This window comes from Phyllobates terribilis, unplaced genomic scaffold (assembly GCF_046119375.1).
Source record: "Phyllobates terribilis strain yellow unplaced genomic scaffold, ASM4611937v1 Scaffold_2__4_contigs__length_985480577, whole genome shotgun sequence".
Lineage (NCBI taxonomy): Eukaryota > Metazoa > Chordata > Amphibia > Anura > Dendrobatidae > Phyllobates > Phyllobates terribilis.
Window position 1 is genome coordinate 737,923,112 of NW_027362762.1, and position 23,373 is coordinate 737,946,484.

A 23,373-nucleotide genomic window follows, 5' to 3' on the forward strand; every position below is an offset into this window, starting at 1 on the left:
TTGACTGACAGTACTGGCTTTCCCAATACCAGCACTGTCCGAAGATAACCCACTGTGATGTAATCACTGTCTCTGTACAGTAAAAGAGCACAAAAATCACTCTCTCCTCGCTTCTGACATTGTTTCCTTTTCTACCATTTTATTGCAAGAGAGAGCACATCAATCACTCTCTTTTTGCAGCTGACATCACTACACAGCTATACCCTAGGGATGGATCCTGTACTAGGACTAAGAACACTATAGTGTTCGAAACACCTTGGTTTTTACCAACTGGAAGTTGGATCTGTTACCCTTATTGGACATATATACCCGAGCAGGGCCGGCGTCAGCACCTGGCGCAACTGGGCAAGTGCCGGGGCCCTGAGCAGGCGGGGGGGGCCCACTCGTCGTTGGGCACCCCGCCGCACTATGTGACCCGTGAGCGGAGGAAAGTGGTGTCAGCGCCACTTCCCCCCCCCTACCCTGCTTGCTCAGGGCCCCGGCAGCCGGCGAAACAATACTTACCTCTCCCCCATGCTTCCGCAGCAGCTCCGGTATCTTCCACGGCTGCTGCACTGTGACGTTTCAGGTCAGAGGGTGCAATGACGTCTTTCCACCGCGCTCTCTACTGAGCCGTCACAGCGCAGACGGGGAAGACGCTGGCGATGGTGGAGTCTAGAGCAGCGGCAGCAGGTGAGAAGTGAGGTGAGAAGAGGATTTTTTTTAATGTATGGAGGCATGGGGCATTATAAGGGAGGGGGGTGACATCCTGCATGGGGCATTATATGGGGAGGTGTGACATCCTCCATGGGGCATTATATGGGAGGGGTGGGGGGAGGTGACATCCTGCATGGGGCATTATATGGGGGGGAGGTGACATCCTGCATGGGGCATTAAAAAGGGGGAAGTGACATCCTGCATGGGGCAATTAAAAGGGGGGGAGTGACATACTGCATGGGGCATTATAAGGGAGGGGGTGAGACATCCTGCATGGGGCATTATAACGGAGGCGGGTGTGATATCCTGCATGGGGCATTAAAAGGGAGGGAGTGACATACTGTGTGGGGCATTATAAAGGAGGGGGGGTAACATCCTGCATGGGCCATTAAAAGGGGGGGGGTGACATCCTGCATGGGGCATTATAAGGGAGGGGGGGTGCGACATCCTGCATGGGGCATTTGAAGGGGGGAAGTGACATCCTGCATAGGGCATTGAAAGAGGGGGGAGTGATATCCTGCATGGGGCATTATAAGGGGGGGTGACATCCTGCATGGGGAATTATAAGGGGGGGTGACTTCCTGCATGGGGCATTATAAGGGGGGTGACATAATGCATGGGGCATTATAAGGGGGGTGACATCCTGCATGGGGCATTATAAGAGGTGATGACATCCTGCATGGGGCATTATAAGGGGGGGGGGTGACATGCTACATGGGGCATTATATGGGGGAACTGCCTCCATGTGGCTTTATAAGTGGGGAACAGCCTACGTGGGGCATTATGTGAGTGGAACGCTTGCATGAGGCATTATGTGGGGGGAACAGCCTGCATGGAGCATTATGTGGGGGCACAGCCGGCATGGAGCATTATATTGGGGCCAGTATTCTGTATGGAGCGTTATATGGGGGCCTGTATCCTGTATGGAGCATTATGTGGAGGCCAGTATCCTGTATGGAGCATTATATGGGGGCCAGTATCCTGTATGGAGCGTTATATGGGGGCCAGTATCCTGTATGGAGCGTTATATGGGGGTCAGTATTCTGTATGGCGCAATTCGCCGGTTTCTGAGCCATTGTGGAATTTACAATAGATATCGGTCATGTAAGTGATAGCAGTGTGACGTGCCCCCTGGGCCATGGGGTACTCGGTAGCCGGGCCGATTGTTTCTAGGGGAGATGTCACAGTGGCAGTGATCCGGTCTGTGACCCAGGGCGGTCAATTAAAGGGATTTTAAAGAAAAGGATTATAGTTTTTATGTTTAATGTTCGTGACGCCACCTGTGGTATGTGGCTAAAGGGAGCCGCCGCTGCGGAGCAGGTCCTCTGGAGCTGTTGGTAATGCAGCAGAGTTGATTCAGCTCTCCACAGGTAGAGCTAAGCTCCAGGGCGTTGCTGTGGTGATTTTAGATGAGGCAGATGTTGTGCAGTGTGGTGCAGGGGATGATGACGCAGCAATAATTCACAGAGACAGTGGGGTGCAGTCTTCAGGGTTTACTCATGGTTATCACGTTGGTCAAGGCTACAACGGCCAATTATCACCACCCACGTCGTTCTGCGTTCACCGAGGCAGGGGTTCAGCAATCCCTCAGGTATGTCATAAGTACTTAACGGGACCCCGTTCTGTGTGCCTTTCTCAGTCGGCTTCCTGCGCTGGCTCTCACCCTCCTGCCCTGCGCCTCACAATCAGTGTCCCAAGCCGGTAACCTCAGATCTTGGTGGGCAACTTGGAGTTCCCTGGATCCTATGCGGCTATTTTTTTGGCGATTAATTGCAGCTGTGGCAACTACACCCTGAAAGTGCAGAAACCTCCGGTTTCTAGTTGAATATGCAATTCTCACTAGTTAGGGGCTTTTCACCTCTGCGGCTTGATCCTTCCACTCTTGGTAGATTCGGGCGTATGGGTGGCCCCCAGCACTTCCCGTACCCCTAGATCCACTCTTTCTTTCTTGGAGCCTTCCTCCCTTCTCCTCTCCTCTCTTCAGTCTCTCTTCCTCCTGAGCAGAGCCCCTGCAGAGCTCCTGCTCCCTTCACTGTCCTCCTCTGAAACTGATCTCAACTCCAGTCCACCCACACCCAAGATGGCTTCCCTTTTTAGATCCTTCTTTGCAAGTGCTCCCCTGAACTGCTTCCTCCACCCACACCCACTACATGGTTCCCCTCTCTTGGTTCCCCCCACTCCAGCCAGGGACAGGGCTCAGCAGCGCAGCAGTGCATCTTGCCCCTCCTGCCGGTCTGGAGTAGTGTAGTGTTGGATGCAGGTGTTTGGGTCCCGGGCAGTACTCCATCCTTACCTGAGAGTGGGGTACCACACCTCTGGGTGAGATGCAGTACCTCTGTGAAGACTGAACCCTTAGGGGTGCCACAAGAGGAGATGAGCAATGTCAGAAGCAAGGAGAGAGTGATTTTTGTGCTCGCTAAGGCAGAGGGACAGTGATCACGTAACGGTGGATTATTTTGAGACGCCTTTGGCTTTGTGCAAGCCACCAGTGTTAATCAACATAGAAGTAGTGGCAGTAATCTAAATAAATGGGTGAAACAGTGCACTGCAGCATTTAGCCATGCCGAGGATGCACCGAGCGCCCTCATTTGCATATTTTAAGAAAGTTTTTTTGGGAGGGAAAAAGGAGGAGCATATTTAATAACAAAAATAATTTTTTTTATTGTTCTATGTGTTTATTTGAAACGTAAATTTGGAGTGACAGACTCAATTTCAAGTTTAAAAATGTAATAAACCACCAAAAGCCTGTAATAAAGATGAGATTTCAGCTCTATGGCCCTATTGATGACGTGTCAGTAGACAGTAGGCCATGAGCCATTACAGTCAATTGCATCTCTTCCAAATCAAATCAATATATTGAGGGCATGGAGTAATTAGATTTCTTTGTTCTAGCAACTGGTGAGGTCTCAGCATCCAAGGCTCTCTGACATTGTGCACATTTACCTCAAATACTTCTCGTCACACTACAGACCGCGGCCGCTCTCTAATGGGACATGAATAACCTTATTTCTTTCCCTCCTCTCACAGTGTCCATTCTCCCCATATCTTCTTGTTGCAGATATTACCTTGGCATTTATGCAGTAATAACCAAGCCAGCTTGGTTACTGAGCTGTCATTACCGTGATTAACCCCTTCAATGCTACTAATTGTGCTTATAAAAGTACCTTTCCATGAATGCATGTGTCTGGTGGTTTTATTTTGATAGCCCGAGTCCTAGCAAAGGCCTCTAGAGCTGCCCAGTAATAATGTTTATTTTATTGCATGTCATAAAAAATGCATTTCTAAAAATGTCGATAATGATTTACTTCCATACCATCAAAATCATTCATAAAAAATGATCAAAGGAAGAGTGTCAGTGTTGCCAATAGCAGTCATTAAATCACTTTTAATTCTTAAGAAGCATGCATAGGGGACAACGCTACACTGTGAAAGCACAAAACAGTCTTTGATAGTACTGAGTTATCCCATATGGGGCTGTAAGTTTAATAAGTAATATTCATTATTAGGAATAAGGCAGGGATTCATTACAGATGGGAAAATATGTGGTAATGGAGCAGGATTTGATGAATAATTTGCATTTGCAGATTTAACTGGGCAAATTTCTTTTTTTGCGCTTGTCATAGAGGTATTGACATTGAAGTAGGGGGCCACTGTAGTGACCTGGTAATTACAGCATGGAGATATGCTGAGAAGAAGACACCAATGCTGAGATTCATTTATGCAGAGGCTGGGAGGCATGCTTTCAAACCAAATAGCATCCACTAATCAAAGAATCTTTCTGAAACACTTCGGAGCCGGTTGTCAGAGATGAATATTGGGGTCTGGATTGATCCAATATTTATGGGAGATATATTTTCAGCGTTATAGCGAAGGGACGAACATAATGCATTCACTCTTATCACTGTAAGGCCATTCTCACCCCTCCAACTTAATAACGGGTCTGATGGATAATGCTATCTAGGCCATGTTTTATCTCTATGCAAAAGGGTAAAATCGCGATAAGAAACATGACGACAATATCTACCACCTGTGACCTCCAGGGGTGAAAAAATCCTGTAAGTTGGGGATCTCATAAAATTCTGAAAGACCCAGCACATCCCACAAATAGCCCCCACATGAGCTTACCAAGGGGAGGTATGTGTGCGTAACTTTTTTCTAATACAAAGCAGAAATTGGATTTGGTCATTTGTCAGTCCTGGAAGGAACAGCTTGCTGTAGTTCTGTCTGTTCTCCTTAGGAGTACTTCTTTCTGCTAAGCTCTGAGCCATTTCCATGATATCAGGTTTAGTAATTTTCTTTTGTTATCCCTTTTATTTTATGTATTTTTATAAACACTTGAAAAGAGGAGGAGCAAAAGGAGTGTGTATAAAATATAATTTTTTATTAAATACTGGTTAAAAACATTCTTACAAATAACCAGGACAGGCGAAATAGCAACAAGCAAAAACCTGGGGTAGGGCAAACACATGCAACATGCAAGTATAGAAGGTATGATATTATGACTGATAGGTGGAATCTTGACATGTATACATTCTGTCCTATGTCACACATGTGTAAATGAAAGTATGTAAAAAAAAAACACCATCAAATAATTCAATAAGAAGAAACCTTACCCTTGAGAAAGCGTGTGTTTAACACGCGAAACGTGCGTACGTAGGGCTCTGCACTTTCTGCTTGTGCATTCCCTGAGGGGCTTCACCTGCCACATAGGTAAGGTTTCTTCTTATTAAATTATTTGATGGTGGTTTTTCTGACATACTTTCATTTACACATGTGTGACATAGGACAGATAGTATACATGTCAAGATTCCATGTACATACAATATACATTAAGCGTTATACTTTAATTCTTCTTTCCGTGCCACATACATAATAAATTTGTGGCACCCCTGAGGGTTCAGTCGCCACAGAGGTACTGCACCTCACCCAGAGGTGTGGTGTCTCCTTCTCTCAGGTATGGAGGGAGTGCCGCCCGGAACCCCAACACCCGCATCCAACACTACACTACTCCAGGCTGGCTGGAAGGGCAAGATGCACTGTGTCTCCTGCTGAGCCCTGTCCCTGGCTGGAGTGGGGGGGAACCAAAGTTAGGGGGAACCAGTAGTGGGTGTGGGTGGAGGATGTAGAGTAGGGGAGCACCATTGTAGGAGGTATATAAAGGGAAGCCATCTTAGGGTGGCAGGGAGAGAGCAGTCAGTGGAGAACAGTCAGTGAGCAGACTGAGGAGCAGAGTCTCTTCAGTAGCTCTGCTCCACAAGTGGGGCCTAGTGATAGAGGCCCAGGAGGGGAGCAGAGGAGAAAGGCTCCGTTCTACAGAAGGGATCCCAGGGGGTACGGTGAGTGCAGGACGGTACCCGTACGCCCCGAATCTGCCAGGTGTCAGAGGGATCAGGCCGCAAGAAGGGGACCGGCCCCTGGACCAACCGTGTTACTCCTGGTCTCGGCTGGAAAAACCGGAGGCTTCTGCACTTCCATGGTGCAGTCGCCACAGTCTCATCCTAGTCGCCGTGAGGGTCAAGTAGGTCCGGGAACTCCAGGTTGCCCAGAGGGACTTCAGAGCACCCGATTGGGACTGTGTGTGGGAAGCGCAGGGCAGGAGGGAGAAGACCCAGCGCGGAAAGTCAGTCTAGTTAGGTAAATAAAGAAAGCGGGGTTCCGTCAAGCGCTCCTGACACATCTGAGGGAGAGCTGAACCCCTGGTCTGGTAGACGCAGTGTGACATGGAGGCGGACACCCGTATAGTGTACCTGAGAACCTTCAATAAGAACTGTGAGTAAAACTCGGATGACTGCACTCCGTTGCCTCCGTCAGTTATTTCAGCTGCTCCATCCCGACTGCACTACAAGCCCCAGCATCACCACCCACCATCAAACTTTACACTACCCTGAGGCCTGCTCCACCTGTGGGGAGCTGTTCCATCCTAGCTGCCTATCAACTGCCTCAGAGGTCGCAGCAGCGCTGGTACAAATTACCAGAAACCACAGGTGGCGTCACGATTAAACTACAAATCCCATATAAACTATCCCCTTTTTGTTGACCGCCCTGGGCCACGGACCAGGCCAGCCACTGTGACATATTCCCCCCCAGCATCCACTGCCCTGGGAGCACGTCATCTCCTCAGAGGATTATGACACTCCCCATTACCTAGAGGGTGTCAGAGCATTTCTTGACTGTCTTTTGCAGAATTAAATAAAGCTGTCAGCTGGATTTTGCTACGTAAACTACAGGCATTGTCATGTTAGTGCTGTTACACTGATTAAAATGATACCTGGGGTGAAGAAATCCGTCTTGTGGTTCTTGTGTAATCAGTGTTTGCAGTTCTGAGTTTATGATATGCCCGTGCTCCGGGGCGGGACTGTAGGAAGGGTCTTATCTTGGTGCTCTAGGCCAGATCAACAAGAAAAGTTCTGCCCACAGGCCGCCCCGAAGCACAAGTATATTCTTCATCATAGAGACAGACCCAGAGAGAGAAAGAGACACAGAGAGTGAGAGAGACAGACACAGAGATAGAGACAGACATAGAGACAGAGAGAGAGACAGAGACAGATAGAGAGACAGACACACAGACAGACACAGTGAGACAGACACAGAGCGATAGACAGACACAGAGCAAGAGACAGACACAGAGCAAGAGACAGACACAGAGCGAGAGACAGACACAGCAAGAGACAGACACAGAGCGAGAGACAGACACAGCAAGAGACAGACACAGAGTGAGAGACAGACACAGAGAGAGATAGACAGTGAGAGACAGACAGAGCGAGAGACAGACACAGAGAGACAGAGACAGATACAGAGAGACATATACAGAGGCTGACAGACACAGAGAGACAGATATAGAGAGAGAGACAGACAGATAGAGACAGACACAGAAAGACAGACAGATACAGACAAAGAGAGACACACTCAGAGAGACACAGAGACAGACACAGACAGAGACAGACACAGAAAGAGACAGACAGACACAGAGAGACAGACATACTGACTGTCTTAGTCTCTATCTCTTTCTCTGTCTCTCTTTGTCTCTCTCTCTGTCTGTCTCTCTCTTTGTCTCTGTCTCTCTCTCTGTCTCTGTGTCTGTCTCTGTCTGTCTCTTTCTCTCTGTGTGTCTGTCTCTGTCTCTTTCTCTCTGTGTGTCTGTCTCTCTGTGTGTCTGTCTCTCTGGGTCTGTCTGTGTCTCTCTCTGTCTGTCTCTATGACAAGGAACATATGACGCACCCCTGGGTCTGTGTCGCGCAGCGTTGCGCACGCGGGAGCTTACCCGGAGCCGGATCTGTTGAGGGTTGTAGTCTCGTGGCGGTGATCCGGTCCGTGCCCAGGGAGTCAGACTAAGTGGCGCTGTATCAGTGGTAGATGTTGGATGACTACGCCACCCGTTGAGTACAGCTAAGGAGCTGCTGCTGCAGGGCAGACCGCTGAGGCCGGTGGTAGGATTGTGCAGCAGATAGTATAACCCCCAACGGGAGGGGTATGGCCTCAGGGCAGCCGATGTGGATGATGGGGGTAGCAGGAACCACTCGGAGACGGTACGGTGTAGTTCAGGGTCTTTACTGGTGACAAAGATAGACCCTCCCGGAGTACTGGCTAGCGATTGGGGCCTGGTCAGTCCTTGAGCAGATGGGATCTCCCCTGGCCAGGCGGAGTTGTAGGCCTCCCAAACTGACTGTACTCTTCTTGCTACCTTGCTAGAGGCGGGTATAAGTAGCCCACGTCCCTGAGTGTACCGTGTGGTGCTCACCCGTATGGCCGGTGACTCGGGGCCTTCTAGTGGCGTCCGCTCCACGATGGCGGTGCTGGTCCCACGCGTGTGACCGTGCCTTCGGGTTTCTTGGCCAGAGGACCTGAAATCCCCTGCCGGTCAGTTTCTGCCGCTGGGTAGGAGTTAGTCCCCACAGCCTCGGACTCCGGGTCCGGTGATAGCTTCTCAGTCAGGGCGAGCTCTGCAGCTGCCAGCCCCTGACTCCTTGTAGCACTGCTCCCACAGAGCTCCTGATGTTTCTTCCTATGCTGCTTCTCTTCTCTACTTCTTCTCTACTCACTAACCCTGCCTCAGCCCTAAGTTTATATAGGGGAAGTTCTTCCCCTCCCAGGACTGGGCAGGAGGTGTGGCATGCATAGGATCCCTGACCAAGAGACCTCCCACCTGCTCTCAGACATAACATTGCATTACTGTGGAAACCAGACCCCTGGGGTGCCACATTCCCCCCTAGTGAAATTTAGTACTCCGGGACTAAACATATTTTTTTAGAAAGACATAACAGGGTATAACAATAATAATACAATAAGAAAAACACATAAAGGTGGTCACGGCATGTCCGCAACCGGGTGCAGTCTTTGAAGGAAACAAAGGTGTCCATTTCACCAAAACAGGGAGACGTAACCAGGTAGGGGTCTGTCCTGCCCCGAGTCCTTAACAGTCTTTTAGTCCATCCTGGGTTACGCTCCACTAACTGTACAAAGGATTCCCGGTAAATCCACCAAGGACTCCTATAAATTACTAGAAACACATAATTATTTACAGGATATGGCCGCTCTCAGTCCTCGGCCAGTGGGGATAAGGATTGGCTGCTCACAGTCCTCAGCCTGGTAAGGGATAGGGGATGGCTGCTCACAGTCCTCAGCCTGGTAAGGGATAGGGACACACGGGGAACAATTCACTAATCCCAACGGGGACCATATTTTAATTAGCAGCAGTCCTTGTACCCTAACGGGTAACTATGTACAGCTCTTTATTCACGCTACTTCCCTTCAGTAGCTATGTCCTCTTTGTGCTCCCTCCAGAGGGTAGTCCTCAGACCCGTCTGGGTCCTCTTGGCTTTCCTCGTATTGGTAGTACTGCAGCTCCTCCTTGGTTAGCCGGGTTAGTATCTCTGCGACAGTCCTCCTCCCAGGTGGCCAGTACTTTACCTCCCTTTGGGCTGCCCCGGTTAATTGGGCCACCAGGATGCTCACTTTTTGCTCTTCTGTGAGGGGGTACACCTGGAAGAGGCTATCCAGCTTTTCTCTAAAGTCATGCAGGGTATGTGACTCTCCTGAGTACTGGGGTAGCCAGGCTGCCCCCGGGATATAGGGCATGGTGAAAGGCGTGATCGCAACAGCGGTGGCGCTGGCGGGGGTTGAAGCGGTGAAGCTCTCCTCCGTATCCGACATCCTTCTCCCCCCTAGTGGACCGTGGCCTACCTTGCGATGATCCTCTTCCGTAGGCCGCGGCTCCGCAGTGGATCGTCAGGGTTGAGGACCTTCCGTCGCGCTCCTGTGACGTCGGCGTCTGCTGGGCTCCTTCCAGGACCTTACGCAACGTCCGGACGTGAGGCGGGGCTTCAGTTCTCGCGCGCTTTCGGAGTCCACGCCCCTCTTCTTCCCGCGCGGCGTCCTCAAGATGGCGTCCAATGGCGGGAAAACTCCACGTGTGGCGGGAAGAAGGCTGAAGATGGCGCCGGATGGCGGGAAAACTCCACCGATGGCGGGAAGGAAGCGGAAGATGGCGTCGGATGGCGGGAATCTTCACCACAGGTAAGTTTGAACAGTCTTTTCCAGACACGCAGTACCCGGTGGTTGCGGGCACGAAATCCTGCCGACTACGCCAAAAGTTGACGCACCCCTGGGCCTGTGTCGCGCAGCGTTGCGCACGCGGGAGCTTACCCGGAGCCGGATCTGTTGAGGGTTGTAGTCTCGTGGCGGTGATCCGGTCCGTGCCCAGGGAGTCAGACTAAGTGGCGCTGTATCAGTGGTAGATGTTGGATGACTACGCCACCCGTTGAGTACAGCTAAGGAGCTGCTGCTGCAGGGCAGACCGCTGAGGCCGGTGGTAGGATTGTGCAGCAGATAGTATAACCCCCAACGGGAGGGGTATGGCCTCAGGGCAGCCGATGTGGATGATGGGGGTAGCAGGAACCACTCGGAGACGGTACGGTGTAGTTCAGGGTCTTTACTGGTGACAAAGATAGACCCTCCCGGAGTACTGGCTAGCGATTGGGGCCTGGTCAGTCCTTGAGCAGATGGGATCTCCCCTGGCCAGGCGGAGTTGTAGGCCTCCCAAACTGACTGTACTCTTCTGGCTACCTTGCTAGAGGCGGGTATAAGTAGCCCACGTCCCTGAGTGTACCGTGTGGTGCTCACCCGTATGGCCGGTGACTCGGGGCCTTCTAGTGGCGTCCGCTCCACGATGGCGGTGCTGGTCCCACGCGTGTGACCGTGCCTTCGGGTTTCTTGGCCAGAGGACCTGAAATCCCCTGCCGGTCAGTTTCTGCCGCTGGGTAGGAGTTAGTCCCCACAGCCTCGGACTCCGGGTCCGGTGATAGCTTCTCAGTCAGGGCGAGCTCTGCAGCTGCCAGCCCCTGACTCCTTGTAGCACTGCTCCCACAGAGCTCCTGATGTTTCTTCCTATGCTGCTTCTCTTCTCTACTTCTTCTCTACTCACTAACCCTGCCTCAGCCCTAGGTTTATATAGGGGAAGTTCTTCCCCTCCCAGGACTGGGCAGGAGGTGTGGCATGCATAGGATCCCTGACCAAGAGACCTCCCACCTGCTCTCAGACATAACATTGCATTACTGTGGAAACCAGACCCCTGGGGTGCCACACATACATGTGCTTCGGGGAGGCCTGTGGGCTGGTTTTATCTTGCTGATCTGGCCTAGAGCACCAGGATAAGACCGTGCCTACAGTCCTGCCCCAGAGCACGAGCATATCATTAACTCAGAACTACAAACACTGATCACACAAGAACCACAAGATGAATTTTTTCACCTCAGGTATCATATTAATAGTAGGCTCAGTAGGGAGCCACAGATTTCTTAGGGTTCAGTATTACAGTATTATTGTAGATGTAGATTGAATTAGGGCAATCATTGGATGGTTTTGTCGGCTGTTTTTACCAGCTTTCCAGTTTGTGATGGAATTTAAAGTAAATGATTAGGTATTGACCGTGTCTGAACAAAGTGAGAGATAAGTGAGTGTTAACACAGCGAGATGCTGAGCGGCATACCAACTCTGTGATTCACTCTGGAGATAAGATTTTGAGGCGAGCTTTAAAACATTAATGGGATCAGGGCAATCGAATCCTGGAAGAACATTACTTATACAAAACATCATGCAGATTAAAGAAATTGTAATATTTCATAAAGTAAAGTGTGTTCTAAATGTATAATGCAATTAATGAAATGTATTTTGTATCTGCTAAAACCAACAATTAATGTGAACTGGTGGTGTTACTAGTACCAGACATGAGATGCATGATCCCAAGATCATGCTCACAGTGCCCTGGCAAGCATTTGCCACATGTCAGTGTATCACCATCTGCCATCTCTGTTCAAGGTATCTTTAAAGTTTTTTATGATGTTTGAAATGCCTTCTGCTTGTTCAGTATTTGCATGATGATTAGGCATATACAGTACAGACCAAAAGTTTGGACACACCTTATCATTTAAAGATTTTTCTGTATTTTCATGACTTTGAAAATTGTAAATTCACACTGAAGGCATCAAAACTATGAATTAACACATGTGGAATTATATACTTAACAAAAAAGTGTGAAACAACTGAAAATATGTCTTATATTCTTGGTTCTTCAAAGTAGCCACTTTTTGCTTTGATGACTGCTTTGCACACTCTTGGCATTCTCTTGATGAGCTTCAAGAGGTAGTCACCGGAAATGGTTTTCACTTCACAGGTGTGCCCTGTCAGGTTTAATAAGTGGGATTTCTTGCCTTATAAATGGAGTTGGGACCATCAGTTGTGTTGCGCAGAAGTCAGGTGGATACACAGCTGAAAGTCCTACTGAATAGACTGTTAGAATTTGTATTATGGCAACAAAAAAGCAGCTAAGTTAAGAAAAATGAGTGGCCATTATTACTTTAAGAAATGAAGGTCAGTCAGTCTGAAAAATTGGGCAAACTTTGAAAGTGTCCCCAAGTGCAGTTGCAAAAACCATCAAGCGCTACAAAGAAACTGGCTCACATGAGGACTGCCCCAGGAAAGGAAGACCAAGAGTCACCTCTGCTTCTGAGGATAAGTTTATCCGAGTCACCAGCCTCAGAAATCGCAGGTTAACAGCAGCTCAGATTAGAGACCAGGTCAATGCCACACAGAGTTCTAGTAGCAGACACATCTCTACAACAACTGTTAAGAGGAGACTTTGTGCAGCAGGCCTTAATGGTAAAATAGCTGCTAGGAAACCACAACTAAGGACAGGCAACAAGCAGAAGAGACTTGTTTTTGGCTAAAGAACACAAGGAATGGACATTAGACCAGTGGAAATCTGTGCTTTGGTCTGATGAGTCCAAATTTGAGATCTTTGGTTCCAACCACCGTGTCTTTGTGTGACTCAGAAAAGGTAAACGGATGGACTCTACATGCCTGGTTCCCACTGTGAAGCATATAGGAGGAGGTGTGATGGTGTGGGGGTGATTTGCTGGTGACACTGTTGGGGATTTATTCAAAATTGAAGGCATACTGAACCAGCATGGCTACCACAGCATCTTGCAGCGGCATGCTATTCCATCCGGTTTGTGTTTAGTTGGACCATCATTTATTTTTCAACAGGACAATGACCCCAAACACACCTCCAGGCTGTGTAAGGGCTACGCCAGATGACCTGGCCTCCACAGTCACCAGACCTGAACCCAATCGAGATGGTTTGGGGTGAGCTGGACTGCAGAGTGAAGGCAAAAGGGCCAACAAGTGCTAAGCATCTCTGGGAACTCCTTCAAGATTGTTGGAAGACCATTTCCGGTGACTACCTCTTGAAGCTCATCAAGAGAATGCCAAGAGTGTGCAAAGCAGTCATCAAAGCAACAGGTGGCTACTTTGAAGAACCTAGAATATAAGACATATTTTCAGTTGTTTCACACTTTTTTGTTAAGTATATAATTCCACATGTGTTAATTCATAGTTTTGATGCCTTCAGTGTGAATGTACAATTTTCATAGTCATGAATATACAGAAAAATCTTTAAATGATAAGGTGTGTCCAAACTTTTGGTCTGTACTGTATTTGTTCCATAAAGACCTATCTATCTATCTATCTATCTATCTATCGAAAAACTGACCAGCACATCCAAGCTAGTGTGAACAAGTGCCAGCTAATGTGGCGCCCTGCTGCGCATTGGTGCCACAGATCTCAGAGGGGTGCATGGACGGATTCCTCCACAAGAGGCCCTCATAGCATTCACACACCTCCACCTTCCACCTCAGACCAGCAGAGGGAGCCCGTTATGGATATTAAAAGGGAAGGTGGAGCTAGGCAGCTCAGTCTAGTCTGGAGTATGCTGTCTGGAGTATGCAGTCTGGAGTCCACAGAGAGTGAAGTCTGTGTGAAATCTGCTGCAGCCAGAGAGGTTGTCTGTCCAGCCCAGACTCAGGGAGCTCAGGTTAGTGAGCCTAAGGTGTGCCGACACTGTAAGAGGCGTGAAGAGTAGTGAGGCCAACTGCCAGTCTGAAGCCTAGTGAGCGCGGCCGAAGGCAAGTGGAGTAAACGAGCTACATAGGGGGCAGAGGAGCTTAGCCAGCTCACCCCAAGACCATTTACCGGACACCGGGCCCGCGTCTGCAGGGATCTCTAAGGCCCAGCAGAAACAATGGGAGCCCCTGGCGAACTACATGTCCCAGGAACACCAAAAGCTGACTGTCATAGCACGGTCAGGAGTCACTGAGGCCCAAGAGACCAGGGATTGTGAACTCCATCAGAAGGCCCTACCACCAGGTCAGCCGGTGCAACACAGAGATCAAGTTAGGCCTAGCTCCAGGCAGGTCATAAACTTATCAGGAAAAGGCAAGAAACAGGAGGCCCCACACCTGCTCACTGGGGAGAGTCCTGATATGCACCCTTCACCCTACAGTGCCCTGGATCGTGCCTGAAACACCACCAGTAAAGGTACTGAAGTGAACTGTTGTGAGTGTGCCTATTCTTCCTCTGACCCGGCTGGGTCCCCTCTGTCCTGCATCCCTTCTCCTACGCTGCCCTGAGGCCCCGCTCCACCTGTGGGGAGCCGCACCAACTAAGCGGCCTGATCACCGGCCTCAGAGGACTGTAGCAGCGCTGGTGATCCTCACCAGACACCACGGGTGGCATCACGAACTTTCCCCTTTCCCATACACCTTTCCCCCATTATTCCTTGCTTTTAAGAGTGACCCCAGGGTATGGTCTCGGGAGCCGGCCACCGCCGCATCCCCCCAAAACTAACAGCAAGGCCCAGGCGCCGAGTCATCCCCATCCCCTGGGCGCGTCATCTCTTCCTGGTGTCACGAACAGGATTCCGTGACCGCTGCAACAATGGAGTGTTGTGCCCGTTGCCACCGGGTACTCTGCGCCTTTAATCAAAACTGTATATTTAACTGTGGCGAAGTTTGCCGCCATTGTTGTGCCGCCGAGCGGGAAGAAGGGCGTAACCGCGGGAATCTGAGAGGCATACCTGCTGAAGCAGGCAAAGCCCCGGACATGCCCCACACCTCGACGTAAAACCAGGAAGCGCCAGGTCCTGAAAGGAGCGCCGGTGAATGCTCTAACGTAGGACGCAAGCGACGCAAGGTCCTGAAGAAGACCATCACCTGTGGAGCTGCGGCCTACCGGAAGAAGAGAAAAGAAGGTAGGCCACGGTTCGCTAGGGGAGCGCCAGAATGTCCGAAGAACAGCACAACGCTGATCATCAACCCAAGCTCGGCGCTGAGCAGGCCGAAGCAGCCGCTCCACCAGCAGGGCTTGTAACCCCTGTCATACCCATGGCCCTACCGTACATCCCTGGAGTGAAGTGGCTCCCCCCAGTACAGTGACAAACCAGATACCCTGTCTGGATTTAAAAGGAAAATATGCGGTATACTGGACATATACTCTATGACAGGCAAGCAAAGAGCCGCTGTTGTATTGGGACAATTGACTGGTGCTGCGGAGCGAGAAGTAGAAACCTGGTCGGCTGCAGACCAGGAGTCAGTGTCCGCAATCTTTAAAAACTTGCAGACTGTCTTTGAGAATCATACTGAGACAGACCTCCGGATGAGGTTCTACAACTGCTCTCAGCAACCAGAGGACAGTGTTCGGGACTATGCCTGGCGTTTACAAGGGGCCCTGCGAGCTCTGAAACAGGTTAGTCCAACCAGCATCGATAATGAAAATAAAATGCTGAAGGAACAGTTTATCCGGGGACTGAGGTCTTAAGAGGAGAGCAGGACTGTGCGTTGGTGGTCCCTGGATCATCCAGATGTCACCTTTGACACCCTTAAGGACATGGCTATAAAAGGACTTCAGCCACTGGAAACAACTGCTATCCAATGTTACCAGGGTGGGGCCACCCCAGTGCCTGCAGCGTCCACCTTTTCCCCCGTGGCTGCTGAAGCCAAGGTTCCAGCAACGTTCCCTAGTGAGCTGGACAGCCTGCGCTCTGAAGTGCGTCAGTTGAGCAAAACTCTGACCACTGTATTGAGTGCCCTGCAGCTGCGGATGGAGCCTGAGGCAGAAGGAAGGATCCTGCTAGCCGACAGCCCTGAGGATGTCCCCTGGATGAGAAGGAGGAGGAGGACAATGCCACCCCCTGGGAGGACCAGCGACCAACGCCGCCCGCCGAGGGACCCTGTCTGCCACAAGACAGGTCACGCCGTCCAGAGCTGTCCTTTAAACGAGCACACCCTGGGGCCGAGAGCCGACACCCAGGAGTAGACCCCCCAGGCCCATCAAACTGGTACCGCAGGTTCGTGGGAGGAAGACCTTTCCTGTCCATTGTGCTGGACGGCATTGCAACACCCGCTCTGCTGGACACAGGATCTCAGGTAACCATCATGCCTGATGTCCTCTACAAAAGGTTCTGGTCCATAGACGAACTCCATCCACCAGATCCAAATCTTTCCGTGTATGCCTCAAACGGCCTCCCCCTTAAACTAGTTGTGGTTAAGGATGTGGCAGTAAAGGTGGGAAGAGTGGAACTGAAGGACTAATCCTGATGATACAGACTTGTATATGGTACTTGGCACAAATATTGTTAATAACTGTTTGGGAGAAGTGTTGTTCTTGCTCCAACAGATAACTGACACTGCCAGACCAGGGCAGAGAAGGGCGCTCCAGAAAGAGATCCGAGCCCTTATGTACCAGCAACAGGTAAAGCTAACAGGTGGTGAAATTGGTAATGTACGGGTGACAGACCCAGTACCCATTGTGATCAGTGAAATGCTGATTTGGTGTAGAGCAGCAATAGGTCTCAAAGGACGGAGCTACCAGGCGGTAGTAGAGCCCCTTAGCTCGGAACATAGGCCTACACTCTTGACTGCCAGAGGGGTAGTGGATGTACGCAATGGGAGGGTGCCCGTACTCCTCCTAAACTATGGGGAGGACGAGGTTAGATTACCATGCTACGCCACTGTTGCCAAACTGTACACAGTAAATAGCAACTCCATACACACAGCGGAGTCCTTATCCTCGCCAGACGAAGTGGAGGATAATGACCCGGCAACCCAGGTGGAGGATTGGTGTCAACAGCTCCATGTTGGGACAGACACCACTCCTGCCCATCAGAAGCAGGATGTACAACAGGTGGTTCAGGAATACGCGCAGGTATTCAGTAAGCACCCACTTGACTTTGGGAGTATTAAGGGGGTTCAACACCATATCCCCACAGGTGACCATCCACCCATCAAAGAACGTTACAGGCCTATACTACCAGCACACTACCAGAAGGCGAAGGAGATGTTGCACGACATGAAGAAGGCAGGGGTAGTAAGGGATAGTTGTAGTCCCTGGGCAGCTCCTCTAGTTCTAGTCAGGAAAAAGGACGGAAGCATGAGAATGTGTGTAGATACCAGACAAGTAAATCACATTACACATAAAGATGCATACCCTTTACCACATATAGAGGAATCCCTGGCTGCCTTAAAGTCTGCAAATTACATCTCCACCCTAAATCTCACTAGTGGGTACTGGCAAGTAGCTGTTGCTGAGGAGGATCGGGAGAAAACAGCCTTCACCACCCCGATGGAACTCTGCGAGTTCAATAGTATGCCGTTTGGACTCTTCAACGCCCTCGGAATGTTCCAGAGATTGATGGAGTGCTGCCTGGGACACCGCAACTTCGAGACTGTACTACTATACCTGGATGATGTGATAGTGTACTCCAAAATGTATGAGGACCACTTGAGTCGCTGTCCCAGTATGGGATGAAGCTGAACCCCTCAAAGTGCCACCTGCTCAAGCGAAAGGTACAGTACCTGGGGCACATCGTTAGTCCAGAGGGAGTAGCATCTGACCCGGAGAAGGTCACTGCCATTCAGAAATGGCCGGAGCCGAAGAGCCTCAAGGAGGTACAGTGCTGTGCAAATTAATTGAGACAAAGCTAAAAAAACCTTAGTTTTGAATATTTAATAATAAAATGTTATAATGCACTGTTACATACTAATTTTAGTAAGAAATATGTCCTCCTTTAGCAGATATGAGATTTTCAATGCGTTTTAGCATTGATTCTACCAAGTTTTTGCATAAATTCTTCAATTCTTCATCATGGAACCACACTTGTATGGCACTGTTTATCATGCGTTCTTTGGTTGTACAGTCCATTTTGCCAAGACGTCTCTTCACAATGCTCCACAAATTTTCTATAGGATTTAAGTCTGGTGAATTGCCAGGCCTGTCCAGCACTTTTACTTTATTTTCTTCCAGGAATTTCTTCACACACTTGGAATTGTGGCATGGAGAAAAAGTACACTAAACCACTCCTCACAGAAACAAGCTCTCAACTGAAGCTGAGGGGGCAGCTAGCTGTTATTTTCTGACTAAAACCAGTCAAACCACATTTTGTTACTCACGGTTGTACACTCACACCTGTTCAAAGCAGTTAAAACTGGTTTGAATCACTGACTGGTAACCAACTTATGATTTTACTTAAAAAATGCTTTGTCCCAATTAATTTGCACAGCACTGTACGTCAGTTCCTGGGACTAGTCGGGTATTACCGGAGGTTTGTGAAGGACTATACCAAGAAAGCTGCGCCTTTGCAAGATCTCCTGGTAGGACAGTCCGGGAGAGGCAGAAACCCCCCGTTCCAGTGGGGTAAGGAGCAAGCTGAATCCTTTGAGGTGATGAAGGGGATCTTGAGCAGCAAAGAGATCCTAGCCTACCCTGACTACAGCCAACCATTCCTGCTGTACACTGATGCCAGCACCGAAGGATTAGGAGCTGTACTGAGTCAGAAGCAGAATGGCTGAGAAAAGGTGATCGCCTATGCAAGCAGGAAGCTCTGCCCGACCGAGAGGAACCCAGAGAACTATAGCAGCTTCAAGTTGGAGTTCTTGGCCCTGGTCTGGGCCATCAATGAGTGGTTCAAGCACTACCTAGCCTCCAGTAAGTTCACTGCCTTCACTGATATCAACCCCTTGACTCATCTGGAAACAGCCAAGCTAGGAGCCATGGAACAACGATGGATGGCTCGGCTGTCAAACTACCAATTCACTATTAAGTACCGGGCGGGCCGCAAGAACGCCAATGCCGATGCCCTGTCCAGGATGCATCACCAGTCGGACACTGAAGAAGAAGTGGATGACCTGGAGGAGATTGAACTACCTGCCTTTCATCGAATTGGAATGGTCCACGAGCAACGAGCCTCCAGGAGGCCTCGCGGTAAGACGTTAAACCCCCTGCCTCACCACAGCTGAAAGGAGACCCAGGACAGCAACCCGGTTGTCAGCCATATCAAAGAGCTGATAACCCAGGAAGGTTCCTCCCTGAGAAGGAAGTGTCTCTACAAGCCAAGCAGCTGTTCATTGAGAAGAGCCGGCTGTTCATCTATAGAGAAAAGCTGTGCCGGAGGTACGTCAACCCCAAAACCCATGAGATGGTATGGCAGATAGTGGTGCCCAAGACAGACATCCAGATGGTGTTGGAGGCCTACCACGATCAGGCGGGGCACTTTGGCTGGAAGAAGCTAGAAACCCTCCTGAAGTGTCGATTTTATTGGGTAGGAATGCGCAGTTTCATTGAGAGGTGGTGCCGGAATTGTGGACCCTGTAGCCTCAGAAGAAAAGACTACAGCAGCCAGAAGGCACCCCTGCAACCCATCAAGATGACTTGTCCCTTGGAGATCGTGGCCCTTGATCATGTCAAGCTGTCACACAGCAGGTCAGGATATTCCTATGCCCTGACCATGGTGGATCACTACTCCCGGTTCCTGGTGGTCGCCCCCGTCAAGGACCTGACGGCAGAAACTGTGGCGAAGACGTTTCAGGCGTACGTCTGCAGGCCCCATGGATACCAGGAGAAGGTGCTGACAGATCAAGGCCCAGCCTTTGAAGCCAAATTGTTCAAGGAGTTCTGCCATCTGTACGGGTGTAAAAAGATCCGGACTACACCGTACCACCCCCAAACCAACGGTCTCTGTGAAAAGATGAATAACATCGTCATCGACCTGCTGAAGACCTTACCACTAGAGGAGAGAAATCAGTGGCCAGACCTACTACCTGACCTGGTAGATCTGTACAACCACATATCTGTGAGTTCCACCAATTGTACTCCAGCATATCGCATGCGAGCCAGACCCGGGAAGTTGCCCATGGACCTGGAGTTTGGTGTAGTAGAACCAGAAGCAGATATGTCCACTGAGGACTGGGACACGACCAGACAGGAGCAGTACAGAAGAGTACAGGCCTGTGTCGAAGACAGTCTCACTCGGGTAAGGGACAAGCAGGAAGCCCACTACAATTAAAGTGCGCCCGCAGAACCCTTCACACCAGGAGAAGTAGTGTTAAAGAGGAAAAGGAGAAGCCACAAACTTGATGACCAGTGGGAGAGAGAACCCTACACTGTGTTAAATTCAAGATTTGATAACAAGAACACCTGTTTGATTAGCAAAGACAGAGGAATAACGACTGCAACGGTATCTAGAGACCATCTGAAGTTGTGTCCAGACCAGCTAAAGCCCCAAGAAGAAGTGCCTCTCACCATACCGGAGGAGCCTAAAGAAGCAGTACTCCATACTGACTTAGGAGATTTCCCGGCGGATTGGCCTCAACTAGGAGGAGCAGTAATCATACATGTGATCCACTTCTTTCAACAGCCAGAAGACCCTCCACAGCAAGTAGAGCCTGTAAGTGCTTCAGAAGAGCCTGCTCAAGAAGAATCCCTGGAAGAAGGATGCCCGGTTGGAGCAGAGCAATAAGGCCCAGCCAATGGTATACTTGCCAGTCCTGTAGAGAGGTTAAGGCAACCCTGCAGTTCCCCAACACTTAGAACTGACAGAATGGGAGGTAGTGCAAACACTAGAGCCTCACGCTTCTCAATACCAGGTAGGTCGACATGTAGCACACGAGGTCAGACCCCTGTCAAATACAGAGAAAAGAGAAGGAAACTCTGACAGTGTAGATAGTTGCCCTTGGGGTATTATATTGTGTATTTTCATGTATATGTATTTATTACTTTGTGTTTTCTTGCAATGGACAATTTAAGTGAAATGGACACTTTCCCTTGTGGCCTCTAGTTAACCATCAGGGTACATAAAGAACTTTGTGGCTGAGGACTATGTGCAGCCCAAAAACTGCAGTGAAGTCTGTGTGAAGTCTTCTGCAGCCAGAGAGGTTGTCAGTCCAGCCCAGACTCATTGAGCTCAGGCTAGTGAGCCTAAGGCGTGTCGACACCGTAAGAGCGGTGAAGAGTAGTGTTGAGCCACCCCCGTAGTGTTCGAGTTCGGTTCGGTTCGTCGAACACCCGTGTGTTCGCCGAACTGTTCGTCAAACTGTTCGTCGAACACCTTCGAACACCGTTAAAATCAATGGCAGGCAAACAAAAACACATAGAAAACACCTTCAAAGGTGTCCAAAAGCTGACAAACTGCTCAGAAGACACAACTAACACATGGAAAAGTGACAAGTACATATAGTCATGAGAAAAGAAAAGAGGTGGAGGAGTAAAAGGAGGGGGAGACACAGATATAGGCATGTCATGCCCTTCTAAAATCCAAAAAGTGAGAAGCCGACACGTTCAGTCCGCTCCTGCCCGTGCCACCTCCGTGTCACCGGGTTTGTGCCAGAGCCGCGGTGAACCCTGACGGCCAGCCCCCCTCTCCCAATACTGGTGCCTGTCCGCTGGTGGGTCGAGCGAGCCCCCCTGTGGTGGAGGCAGCTCTAAGCTTTTTAATTTAAATTGTCTCTCTAATTTGAATGAATACACTTTAAATCCATTTACAAGGATCTATTGGAGGGCAAGTCTCATGCCAGCAGCCGCGTAATTCCAGCTCCAGTAGCGTCCACTAAAGCTGCTGCAGTTAAAAAGCTTTTATAAGGATCGAGCTCTGCTGTCCACCGCAAGGCATCCTACTGCCAGTCCCAGCCCCTATGCCTTGGGGTGCCTCCTGATGCTCTTCACTGAGTATCCCGTGGTCCCGAAGCATTTCCTTTGAAAAAATTAAGTGTCCAAACTACAGGTGGTGTAGCTTGCTTAACAGCCGGGATAATCCGCTGACTAGCAGACACTGCTACTAGGCACAAAGTATTTCCTGGGCTAGATGCAGTTAAAAATTTGTAATTAGATACTCTCGTTGGATGCTGAGAAAGCATTCCATAGAGTCTCCTGGCACGCCATATATGATTCTCTTAAAAAGCTTGGGGTAGGGGTCTAGGGGACCCTTTTATAGCCAAAATCACGGCCCTGTATCGCAATACGTCACCTAGGCTGAAGATAAATGGAACTGTAGCACCCTGAGGGCTCGGTTGTTACAGAGGTATTGCACCTCACCCAGAGGTGTGATATCTCACTCTCAGGTAAGGATGGAGTGTGGATCAGGACCCGACACCTGCATGCATTACACCACATTGCCGTGGGGCAGGGCGACCAATATGCCCCTGAGATGGGCACGACAGTCCCTGTACCTGGCTGGAGTGGGGGGAGGGAACACTGAGGAAGGGGAACCCTGTAGTGCAGGAGCAGGGAGGAAGCAGTTCCTGGGTGCATTGAGAAGGGAGTATAAAAGGTGGGCACCATCTTAGTTCAGTGCAGAGAAGTCTGAGCAGAAGTGGCAGGGAGCAGGGGCTCTGCATGAGCTCTGCTCCGGAGGCGGGCCTAGTAACAGAGGCCCAGGCCTGGAAGAGGGAGAAGGAAGGAAGAGGAGCGGAGAAGGCTCCAGGAACGAGGAACGAAGGGATCCCAGGGGTGCGGACGGGCGAGTCGCCACCGCACGCCCGAATCCACCTGCATGGAGGGGTCAGGCCAAAGGGGGAGACCGGTCCCCGAAACTAGTGGAGGCAGGAAATGACCCTCAGCTAGAAACCGGAGGCTGTGACATTTTATGTGGCGCAGCCCCTCGCTACACCCGCTAGGAGGGCAGCACATAGGGTCAGGGAAACTGGCGCCAAGTTTACCAAGAGGCCCGAGGCAGCGGGACAGAAGGGTTGGTAAGAAAGGCCAGACAAAGGACACACAAAGGGGGTCCTGTGAAGCGCTCCAAAGTTATCTGGGAGTTGTCTGAGCCCCTCACCTGGTGAGCACAGTACGACGTGGGCAGCCGTTACCTGCAGACGTGGTCTGGATAATAAGAACTGTGAGTAAAGGCCCTGGACTGCATCACTGACTCTGTGTCGTTACTGCTGCTGCCCTGCACCATCACCCCCATCCTCCGCATACACTGCCCTGAGGCTATACTCCTCCCGTGGGGAGTTATGCTACGCTCTGCTGCACCCACAACACCAGCCTCAGCGGTCTGCCCTGCAGCGGCGGTTCACT